Below are 11,965 nucleotides of genomic sequence, written 5' to 3'. Positions count from 1 at the left end.
TATTCAGGAGTCTTATGACTTGGGGGTAGAAGACTTGGCACTCCGGTACCGCTTGCCGTGCGGTAGCAGAGAAAACTGTCTATGACTAGGGTGACTGGAGTCTTTGACAATTTTTAGGGCCTTCCTCTGACACCGCCTGGTATAGAGGTCCTGGATGGCAAAAGCTTGGCCCCAGTGATGTACTGGGCCGTACGCACTACCCTCTGTAGTGCCTTGCGGTCGGAGGCCGAGTAGTTGCCATACCAGGCGGTGATGCAACCAGTCAGGATGCTTTCGATGATGCAGCTGTATAACTTTTGAGGATCTGAGGACCCATGCCAAATCTTTTCAGTCTACTGAGGGGGAATAGGCTTTGTCGTGCCCTCTTCACGACTGTCTTGGTGTGTTTGGACCATGATAGTTTGTTGGTGATGTGGACACCAAGGAACTTGAAGCTCTCAACCTGTTCCACTACAGCCCTGTCGATGAGAATGGGGGTGTGCTCAGTCCTCTTTTTTTTCCTGTAGTCCACAATAATCTCCTTTGACCTCCTTGGTCTCTGACCTCCTCCCTATAGGCTGTCTCATCGTTGTCGGTGATCAGGCCTACCACTGTTGTGTCGTCGGCAAACTTAATGATGGTGTTGGAGTCGTGCCTGGCCATGCAGTCATGGGTGAACAGAGAGTACAGGAGGGGACTGAGCACACACCCCTGAGGGGCCTCCATGTTGAGGATCAGCATGGCAGATGTGTTGTTACCTACCCTTACCACCTGGGGGCGGCCCGTCAGGAAGTCCAGGATCCAGTTGAAGAGGGAGGTGTTTAATCCCAGGGTCCTTAGCTTAGTGATGAGCTTTGAGGGCACTATGGTGTTGAACGCTGAACTGTAGTCAATGAATAGCATTCTCACGTAGGTGTTCCTCTTGTCCAGGTGGGAAAGGTCAGTGTGGAGTGCAATAGAGATTGCATCATCTGTGGATCTGGGGCGGTATGCAAATTGGAGTGGGTCTAGTGTTTCTGGGATAATGGTGTTGATGTGAGCCATGACCAGCCTTTCAAAGCACTTCATAGTTGCAGACGTGAGTGCTATGGGTTGGTAGTCATTTAGGCAGGTTATCTTTGTGTTCTTGGGCACGGGGACTATGGTGGTCTGCTTGAAACATGTTGGTATTACAGACTCAGTCAGGGACATGTTGAAAATGTCAGGGAAGACACTTGCCAGTTGGTCAGTGCATGCTCAGAGTACAAGTCCTGGTAATCCTTCTGGCCCTGCGGCCTTGTGAATGTTGACCTGCTTAAAAGTCTTACTCACATCGGCTACGGAGAGCATGATCACTTAGTCATCCGAAACAGCTGATGCTCTCATGCATGCTTCAGTGCTGCTTGCCTAGAAGCGAGCATAGAAGTGATTTAGCTTGTCTGGTAGGCTCGTGTCACTGGGAAGCTCTGTGTCTGTGCTTCCCTTTGTAGACTGTAATAGTTTGCAAGCCCTGCCACATCCGACGAGCGTCGGAGCCGGTGTAGTACGATTCAATCTTAGTCCTGTATTGACTCTTTGCCTGTTTGATGGTTCATAGGAGGGCATAGCGGGATTTCTTATAAGCGTCTGGGTTAGAGTCCCGCTCCTTGAAAGCGGCAGCTCTAACCTTTAGCTCAGTGCGGATGTTGCCTGTAATCCATGGCTTCTGGTTGGGGTATGTACGTACAGTCACTGTGGGGACGACGTCATCGATGCACTTATTGATGAAGCCAGTGACTGATGTGGTTTACTCCTCAATGCCATCGGAAGAATCCCGGAACAAATTCCAGTCTGTGCTAGCAAAACAGTCCTGTAGCTTAGCATCTGCGTCATCTGACCACTTCCTTATTAACCGAGTCACTGGTGCTTCCTGCTTTAGTTTATGCTTATAAGCAGGAATCAGGAGGATAGAATTATGGTCATATTTGCCAAATGGAGGGCGAGGGAGAGCTTTGTACGCATCTCTGTGTGTGGAGTAAAGGTGGTCTAGAGTTTTTTTTCCTCTGGTTGCACATTTAACATGCTGGTAGAAATGAGGTAGAACAGATTTAAGTTTCCCTGCATTAAAGTCCCAGACCACTAGGAGCGCTACTGTTTTCCTGTTGCTTATGGCCTTATACAGCTCACTGAGTACAATCTTAGTGCCAGCATTTGTTTGTGGTGTTAAATAGACATGAAAAATATAGAAGAAAACTCTCTTGGTAAATAGTGTGGTCTACAGCTTATCATGAGATACATGAGATACAAAGCAAAACTTTGAGACTTCCTTAGTATTAGATTTCGTGCACCAGCTGTTGTTTACAAATATACACAGACCGCCACCCCTTGTCTTACTGGAGTCAGCTGTTCTATCCATGTCGTCGTTCAGCCACGACTCGTGAAACATAAGATATTACAGTTTAAGGTCCCGTTGGTAGGATATTCTTGATCTTAGGTCATTAATTTTGTTTTCCAATGATTGTACGTTGGCTAATAGGATTGATGGAAGAGGCACCCCGACCTACGTCCACGATATCTCCGTCTCTTTCTCATTCGAATGATGGGGATTTGGGCCTTGTCGGGTGTCTGTAGAATATCCTTCGCGTCCGACTTGTTGAAGAAAAAATCTTTGTCCAATACGAGGCGAGTAATCGTTGTCCTGATATCGAGAAGCTCTTTTTGGTCATAAGAGACGGAGGCAGAAACATTATGTACAGAATAAATTACAAATAACGCATAAAACAGCAGCCATCTCCTCCGGCGCCATCTCCGGTAATAATAAGGTAATAATAAGAGTCAAATAAAGAACTGAGTTGCAGCAGCAAATGATGAGTGTAAATGTTTGTGTGTGTGAATGTATATGTGTGTGTGTGTACTGTGGTCCCGTGTGGCTCAGTTGGTGGAGCACGGTGCTTGCAACGCCAGGGTTGTGGGTTTGATTCCCACATGGGGCTAGTACAGAAAAAGGTATGAAAATGTATGCTCTCGCTACTGTAAGTCGCTCTGGATAAGAGCGTCTGCTAAAATTTGAGTGTGTAGATTTTGTGTGGGAGTTTCAATGTAGTGTGTATATGGTTTGTATATACAGTGGGGAGAACAAGTATTTGATACACTGCCGATTTTGCAGGTTTTCCTACTTACAAAGCATGTAGAGGTCTGTAATTTTTTATCATAGGTACACTTCAACTGTGAGAGACGGAATCTATAACAAAAATCCAGAAAATCACATTGTATGATTTTTAAGTAATTAATTTGCATTTTATTGCATGACATAAGTATTTGATACATCAGAAAAGCAGAACTTAATATTTGGTACAGAAACCTTTGTTTCCAATTACAGTGATCATATGTTTCCTGTATATGTACACTACCGTTCAAAAGTTTGGGGTCACTTAGAAATGTCCTTGTTTTCGAAAGAAAAGCAATTTTTTTTTCCATTAAAATAACATCATGTTGATCAGAAATACAGTGTAGACTTTGTTAATGTTGTAAATGGCTATTGTAGCTGGAAACGGCTGATTTTTAATGGAATCTACAGTACATGTATCATCTACATAGGCGTACAGAGGCCCATTATCAGCAACCATCAGTCCTGTGTTCCAATGGCACGTTGTGTTTGCTAATCCAAGTTTATCCGGGATGCTGACCAAGGCAGAGTTGCAAAGAAAAAGTCCAGTGTCTGTGTTCTTTTGCCCATCCTAATCTTTTCTTTTTAATGGCCAGTCTGAGATATGGCTTTTTCTTTGCAACTCTGCCTAGAAGTTCAGCATCCCGGAGTCGCCTCTTCACTGTTGACGTTGAGACTGGTGTTTTGCGGGTACTATTTAATGAAGCTGCCAGTTGAGGACCTGTGAGGCGTCTGTTTCTCAAACTAGACACTAATGTATTTGTCCTCTTGCTCAGTTGTGCACCGGGGCCTCCCACTCCTCTTTCTATTCTGGTTAGAGCCAGTTTGCGCTGTTCTGTGAAGGGAGTAGTACACAGCGTTGTACGAGATCTTCAGTTTCTTGGCAATTTCTCGCATGGAATAGCCTTCATTTCTCAGAACAAGAATAGACTGACGAGTTTCAGAAGAAAGTTATTTGTTTCTGGCCATTTTGAGCCTGTAATCGAACCCACATTTGCTGATGCTCCAGAAACTCAACTAGTCTCAAGATGGCCAGTTTTATTACTTCTTTAATCAGCACAACAGTTTTCAGCTGTGCTAACATAATTGCAAAAGGGTTTTCTAATGATCAATTAGCCTTTTAAAATGATAAACTTGGATTAGCAAACACAACGTGCCATTGGAACACAGGACTGATGGTTGCTGATAATGGGCCTCTGTACGCCTATGTAGATATTCCATAAAAAATCAGCCGTTTCCAGCTACAATAGCCATTTATAACATTAGCAATGTCTATACTGTATTTCTGATCAATTTGATGTCTAAGTGACCCCAAACCTTTGAACGGAAGTATAAATTAATCTAGTGAGTTAGTGCAGATAGTTTGGGTACCATTAATTGACTATTTAGCAGTCTTATGGCTTACCGCTTGTTGGAGAGGCCTTCAGAGGGAGAATCAGCTAGCTAATCCAATAGCGATATGTTGAGGTAAATCCACATTGAATTTACCATCACTGCTGACACTCGTGTTGTACCCATAGGTCGGTAGGAAATAGAGGTTTCAGGCTTCACATTCACGTTCGGCACAACACCTGGCTCCGCACCTGGTTTCAGTCAAAGTCTCATTTCGAATCCTGCTGTCCACTGGTTATATTAAGCCATTGGGCCACAACTTAGTTGTAACCCTGTCCTTGTGGGTATTACTGCACTATGGTCCCAGATCTGTTAGTGCTGTCTTGCCAATGACTATAGGAGTTGGCGAGAGAACACAAACAGATCTGGGACCAGGCTATGTTTCATGTGGAGGTGTTTTAACTGTTGGGCTCCAACACAATAGTCATCTGAACAACATATCTCTGGTGCCAGCACATTTTCCTCCATGTATTATGTTCTGTTGATTACAATTTGGTAGCACTTAATATTACAGCACATAAATGACCAAATATGTATTTAAATATGACTTGATAAAATGGTAATTACAGTACAATAACCTATTAAAAAGCCTTCTTGATTATTTATTTGGGATTGATTCAAACAAGCACCACCAAGTAAGCACCATAAAGATCAAATGGGGCCTTTGCTGTCGTCAAAAGTTGAGTCAAATACAGCATCAAAATCAAGGTGATCAATATATTTTATAAAAGCAAAATCACTACGTTTTTCTTTAAAACATGCCAATAAACCACATTTTTGCCTCTAGAAAACTGGGTCAGGTACAACTCCCTGAAGAACTACAAGTTGTTTTCACTTATTTGAGCCATCCAGGTTGTTTTACACAAAAAGCTACGGATCAAATTGTATTTGTCACATACACGTGTTTAGCAGATGTTATTGCGGGCGTAGCAAAAGGCTTGTGCTTCTAGCTCCGACAGTGCAGCAATATCTGACAAGTAATATCTAACAATTTCACAACATATACCCAATACACACATATTTAAGTAAGGAATGGAATTTAAGAATATATACATATATGGACAAGCAATGACAGCACGGCATGGTCTAAGATAGAGTAGAATATTATAGAATACAGTATATACTGTACATATGAGATGAGTAATGCAAGATATGTAAACATTATTAAAGTGACTAGCGTTCCATTTCTTCAAGTGGCCAGTGATTTCAATAAGCAGCAGCAGCCTCTAATGTGCTAGTGATGGCTATTTAACAGTCTGATGGCCTTGAGATAGAAGCTGTTTTTCATTCTCTCAGTCCCAGCTTTGATGCACCTGTACTGACCTCGCCTTCTGGATGATAGCGGGGTGAACAGGCTGTGGCTCGGGTGGTTGATGTCCTTGATTATCTTTTTGGCCTTCCTGTGACATCAGGTGCTGTAGGTGTCCTGGAGGGCGGGTAGTTTGCCCCTGGTAATGCGTTCGGCAGACCGCACCACCCTCTGGAGAGCCCTGCGGTTGAAGGCGGTGCAGTTGCCGTACCAGGCGGTGATACAGCCCGACAGGATGCTCTCAATTGTGCATCTGTAAATGTTTGTGAGGGTTTTTGGTTCCAAGCCAAATTTCTTCAGCCTCCTGAGGTTGAAGAGGCTCTGTTGCGCCTTCGTCACCACACTGTCTGCGTGGGTGGACCATTTCAGTTTGTCAGTGATGTGTACGCCATGGAACTTGAAGCTTTCCACCTTCTCCACTGCGGTCCCGTCGATGTGGATAGGGGGGTGCACCCTCTGCTGTTTCCTGAAGTCCACGATCATCTCCTTTGTTTTGTTGACATTGAGTGAGAGGTTACTTTCCTGGCACCACACTCCCAGAGCCCTCACCTCCTCCCTGTAGGCTGTCTCATCATTGTTGGTAATCAAGCCTACAACTGTTGTGTCGTCTGCAAACTTGATGATTGAGTTGGAGGCGTGCTTGGCCAAGCAATCATGGGTGAACAGGGAGTACAAGGAGGGGGCTGAGCACGCACCCTTGTGGAGCCCCAGTGTTGAGGATCAGCGAAGTGGAGATGTTGTTTCCTACCTTCACCACCTGGGGGCAGCCCGTCAGGAAGTCCAGGACCCAGTTGCACAGGGTGTGGTTCAGACCCAGGGCCTCAAGCTTAATAATTTGCTTGGAGGGTACTATGGTGTTGAATGCTGAGCTATAGTCAATGAACAGAATTCTTACATAGGTATTCCTCTTGTCCAGATCGGATAGGGCAGTGTGCAGTGTGATGACGATTGCATAGTCTGTGGATCTATTGGGGCGGTAAGCAAATTGTAGTGGGTCTAGGGTGACAGGTAAGGTAGAGGTGATATGATCCTTGACTAGTCTCTCAAAGCACTTCATGATGACAGAGGTGAGTGCTACGGGGCGATAGTCATTTAGTTCAGTTACTTTTGCTTTCTTGGGTACAGGAACAATGGTGGCCATCTTGAAGCATGTGGGGACAGCAGACTGGGATAGGGAGAGATTGAATATGTCCGTAAACACACCAGCCAGCTGGTCTGCGCATGCTCTGAGGACGCGGCTAGGGATGCTGTCTGGGCCGGCAGCTTTGCGGGGGTTAACATGCTTAAATGTCTTACTCACATCGGCTATGGAGAAGGAGAGCCCACAGTCCTTGGTAGTGGCCCGCGTCGGTGGCAATGTGTTACCCTCAAAGCGGGCGAAGAAGGTGTTTAGCTTGTCTGGAAGCGAGACATCGGTGTCGGCGAAATGGCTGGTTTTCATTTTGTAGTCTGTGATTGTCTGTAGACCCTGCCACATACGTCTCGTGACTGAGCCATTGAATTGCGACTCTACTTTCTCTCCATACTGATGTTTTGCCAGTTTAATTGCCTTGCGGAGGGAGTAGCTACACTGTTTTTATTCTACCATATTCCCAGTCACCTTGCCATGGTTAAATGTGGTGGTTTGCACTTTCAATTTTGCGCGAATGCTGCCATCTATCCACAGTTTCTGGTTAGGGTAGGTTTTAATAGTCATAGTGGGCACAACATCTCCTATACACTTCCTGATAAACTCAGTCACCAGTGTATTCATCTACATTATCTTCTTCTTCCTCTTCAATGAGGTTTAACGACGGTTGGCATCCAATTTGTTGCATTACCGCCACCTACTAGGCCCTGTGTAGCTCAGTTGGTAGAGCATGGCGCTTGCAACGCCAGGGTTGTGGGTTCGTTTCCCACGGGGGGCCAGTATGAAAATGTATGCACTCACTAACTGTAAGTTGCTCTAGATAAGAGCGTCTGCTAAATGACTAAAATGTAAAATGTACTAGACTGGAGTACAACTCCCTTATATTTTGCTTGAAAAATACAATAAAATAAAGAAATACCCTACCATCTAACACTACACTCACAAATTCAAAAGTATTATTAATAATTAACACCACCCTTCTCCACTATTTAAATATATTCATTCCTACCTCATGCCCTCGACCTGAGATGATGGGACATCACCACTTAACACTCCCTGTAACTCTTCTGATGTCAAGTCTCGCACACCCAAATACCTCTCTGAAGCTGCCACCACAACCTCAATTTTCTTCAACTTACGCTACATCCCTGCAGTATAATTAATAACCATTGCTATAAACGCAAAAAATCCAATCTTACTGAAACATATATCACTTGTTGGTCTATCCCTCTGTACTGGTACATATCTACTACTCTCACCACTCCTCTCCCTAGAACCATCTTCCTCTACTTTCTTCACTGCCTCAGCATATGACAAATTCTTCTCTACTCTTACCCTGGAAACTTCAACCTGCTTCTCTCGCACGGGACATTTCTGATCCCCAGCCCCTTGGCCACCCCTACAATTAGCACATACCACTACTTTCCCCAATGCTACACATTCCTTTGTCGCATGCCCTTCTGCACACTTCTCACACCTTGGAACCTCCCTCCTACATACTGCTGCCACATGCCCATAAGTTTGACACCTGTAACATCGTAATGTATTCGGCACATAAGCTCGTACAGGATAACTTATATATCCTAACTTCACTTTGTCAGGCAAAGACTCAACTTCAAAACGCAAAAGAACAGACAATGACTCTTCTGTTTCCCCACTCTCGCCACCCTGTTTGCGTCGCACCAAACGACGAGCATCACAAACACCGGGAATCTTCCCCTTCAGTTGGTCCACTTTTACATTTACTGCTACCCAAGTAATCACTCCTTTCAATGGTGCCCTTTTCTTGAGAGCGAAACAATTCTTTCCCCCATTTGTTTAACTCTGAGCGCCTTCTCCCTCTGCCCAACAGAAACACAAACAATTATCACTAGACCACTTCTGGTTACCCTCACCGATTCCACTATACCCAACGCTTTTTTCACCCATCTTGAAACCACAAATGGATCAGCCAAAAGGCAAGGGTCCACTTTTTCCAAAAACTTCACTTCTACTGTCACAGACTCATCTTAATCCTGACCCTCTGTGCAAGCCTCTGGCTCCGAATACTTCACCACACCTACCACCTCTGTCACGATCGTTGAGAGATTGGTCAGACCAAGGTGCAGCGTGGTATGCGAACATGTTTATTAAATAATAAACAACAAAACAAAACAACAAACCAACATAACGTGAAGTCCAAGGCTATACACAATACAAGCCTAACACAGGAACAAGATCCCACTACATAGGGCAAACAGGCTACTTAAGTATGATCCCCAATCAGAGACGACAAGCGACAGCTGTCTCTGATTGGGAATCACACCCGGCCAAACATAGAAACACAACTCTAGATCCTAAACATAGAAAACATAGATTCACACACCACCCTGACTCCACAAACAAGAGTTCCATACGTCAGGGCGTGACAGTACCCCCCCCCCCCCCAAAGGTGCGGACGCCGACCGCACAAACCTGACATAACAGGGTAGGGTCCGGGTGGGCATTCCGCCTCGGAGGCGGATCCGGCTCCGGGCGTGACGACCTCTTCCTCTCAGCCTCCCCGTTGCGCCCCTGGTCTGGTCTGGACCTCGGTGCGATACTTCCCCTCTCCTTCCTCCCACGATGCACCAAGCCATGTCTGGACCCTGGTGTGGGAGACCCCAAACCTGGAGAGGGGCTGACGTCTGGGTCTGGATCGACAATCCTCCCGCGATGCACCAAGCCCTGTCTGGACCCTGGTGTGGGAGACCCCGAACCTGGAGAGTGGCTGATGTCTGGGTCTGGAATGGAGCCGCTGACCGGAGCTGAACTGGACCCCGGTGGAACGGACTGCTCTGGCTCCGGAGTGGAACCGCTGACCGGAGCTGGACTGAAAACCGGTGGAGCGGACTGCTCTGGCTCCGGAATGGATCCGCTGACCGGGGCTGGATTGGGCACCGGTGGAGCGGACTGCTCTGGTTCTGGAGTGGAGCAGTTGACCGGAGCTGGACTGGACCCCGGTGGAGCGGACTGCTCTGGCTCCGGAATGGATCGGCTGACCGGGGCTGGATTGGGCACCGGTGAAGCGGACTGCTCTGACTCCGGAGTGGAGCAGCTGACCGGTGCTGAACCAGGCACCGGTGGAACGGGCACGGGCCGGGCCGGACTGGAGACACGCACCACTGGCCTGGTGCGGGGAGCAGGTACGGGGCGTACCGGGCTGACGACACGCACCACTGGTCTGGTGCGAGGAGCAGGGACGGGCCGTACTAGACTGGGAACACGCACCACTGGCTTGGTGCGGGGAGCAGGTACGGGACGTACCGGGCTTGCGACACGCACCACTGGTTTGGTGCGAGGAGCAGGGACGGGGAGTACCGGGCTGATGACACGCACCACGGGTTTGGTGCGGGGAGCAGGTACGGGCCGTACCGGACTGGGAACCGGCGCTGGAGGTCTACGACTGTACCAGTCCAGTCCTTTACTCTCCGCACCCAGTCTTCCTCCAGTGAGGACTCCTCCTTGAGCCCCCACGAGTGCAGTGGTCGGGGCTCTTCTCTATCGATCCCCGACCACCCTTTTAGCCCCCCAAAATTGTTTTTTTGGGGCTGTCTCGCGGGCTTCCTCCTCGGCCAACGCCTTCTGTGTTCCTCTCCTGCCTGGGCCTCCTCCTTCGCCCAGGGTCCTTTCCCTGCCAAAATCTCCTCTCATGTCCAAAAACTCTTCCCCACCTGTGTCCAGGGTGTCTGCTGCTCCTGGGCACGCTGCTTGGTCTGTTTTTGGTGGGATCTTCTGTCACGATCGTTGAGAGACGGGTCAGACCAAGGTGCAGCGTGGTATGCGAACATGTTTATTAAATAATAAACAACAAAACAACAAACCAACGTAACGTGAAGTCCAAGGCTATACACAATACAAGCCTAACACAGGAACAAGATCCCACAACATAGGGCAAACAGGCTACTTAAGTATGATCCCCAATCAGAGACAACGAGCGACAGCTGTCTCTGATTGGGAATCACACCCGGCCAAACATAGAGACACAACTCTAGATCCTAAACATAGAAAACATAGATTCACACACCCTGACTCCACAAACAAGAGTTCCATACGTCAGGGCGTGACAACCTCAGATACTTCACCCTCATTCACTTCCATTTCTCCTCCTGTCTTCAGCTCACTTTGCTTACATTTCCTACCATTCTTCTTTACCAAACCTTCTCCCTTTTTCCCGACATTTTTTCCCTACACAAGCTCACAATCTTTCTCCCTCTCTCTCTTAGACCTTCTCTGCCGATCTTGAAGCGTGGATTCCGATTGGTCAGACCAGCGTTGAATAGTCATTAGCACGGGTACGTCCTGTTTGAGTTTCTGCCTATAGGAAGGGAGGAGCAAAATGGAGTCGTGGTCAGATTTGCCAAAAGGAGGGCGGGGGAGGGCCTTATAACCATCCCGGAAGTTCGAATAGCAATGGTTGAGGATTTTAGCAGACTGAGTACAACAGTCGATATGTTGATAGAACTTCGGCAGCCTAGTCCTCAAATTTGCTTTGTTAAAATCCCTGATTACAATAAATGCAGCCTCAGGATATGTGGTTTCCAGTTTGCATAAAGTCCAGTGAAGTTCTTTGAGGTCCGTCGTGGTATCGGCTTGAGGGGGGATATACACGGCTGTGACTATAACCAAAGAAAATTGGGAGATTATCTTGGGAGATAATACGGTCTGCATTTTCATGTTCCAGGGTCCTCTGAGGTCCTGTTTACTTCTTGCTAAAAATGTCACCACAGAGTTGTAGGTTCTAAGATGCGTGGTCAACACCTGCTTTAGATTATTTTATTTTTTAAAGGGGATCAAGTTTTCTGACCCCCTTTCATATTTCTATTTATTTTGGCAGACAGGACATCAGAATGTAGAAAGGGAGACAGTAGCCCTGTTTATATCTTGTTCTGACATGTGTCCTTTGTCCTGATCTTGTCTCCACATTTTCAGACAGGTGTAGACTATTAAAAGACACATTGTGATCTGATTGTGAAAAGATCTTCCCGACCACCTCCAGAGGTAATCAGGGACC

The sequence above is a fragment of the Coregonus clupeaformis genome, chromosome 11 (genome assembly GCF_020615455.1).
Source record: "Coregonus clupeaformis isolate EN_2021a chromosome 11, ASM2061545v1, whole genome shotgun sequence".
Lineage (NCBI taxonomy): Eukaryota > Metazoa > Chordata > Actinopteri > Salmoniformes > Salmonidae > Coregonus > Coregonus clupeaformis.
The sequence above is the reverse complement of the archived record's forward strand: the minus strand, read 5'-3'. Positions refer to the sequence as shown.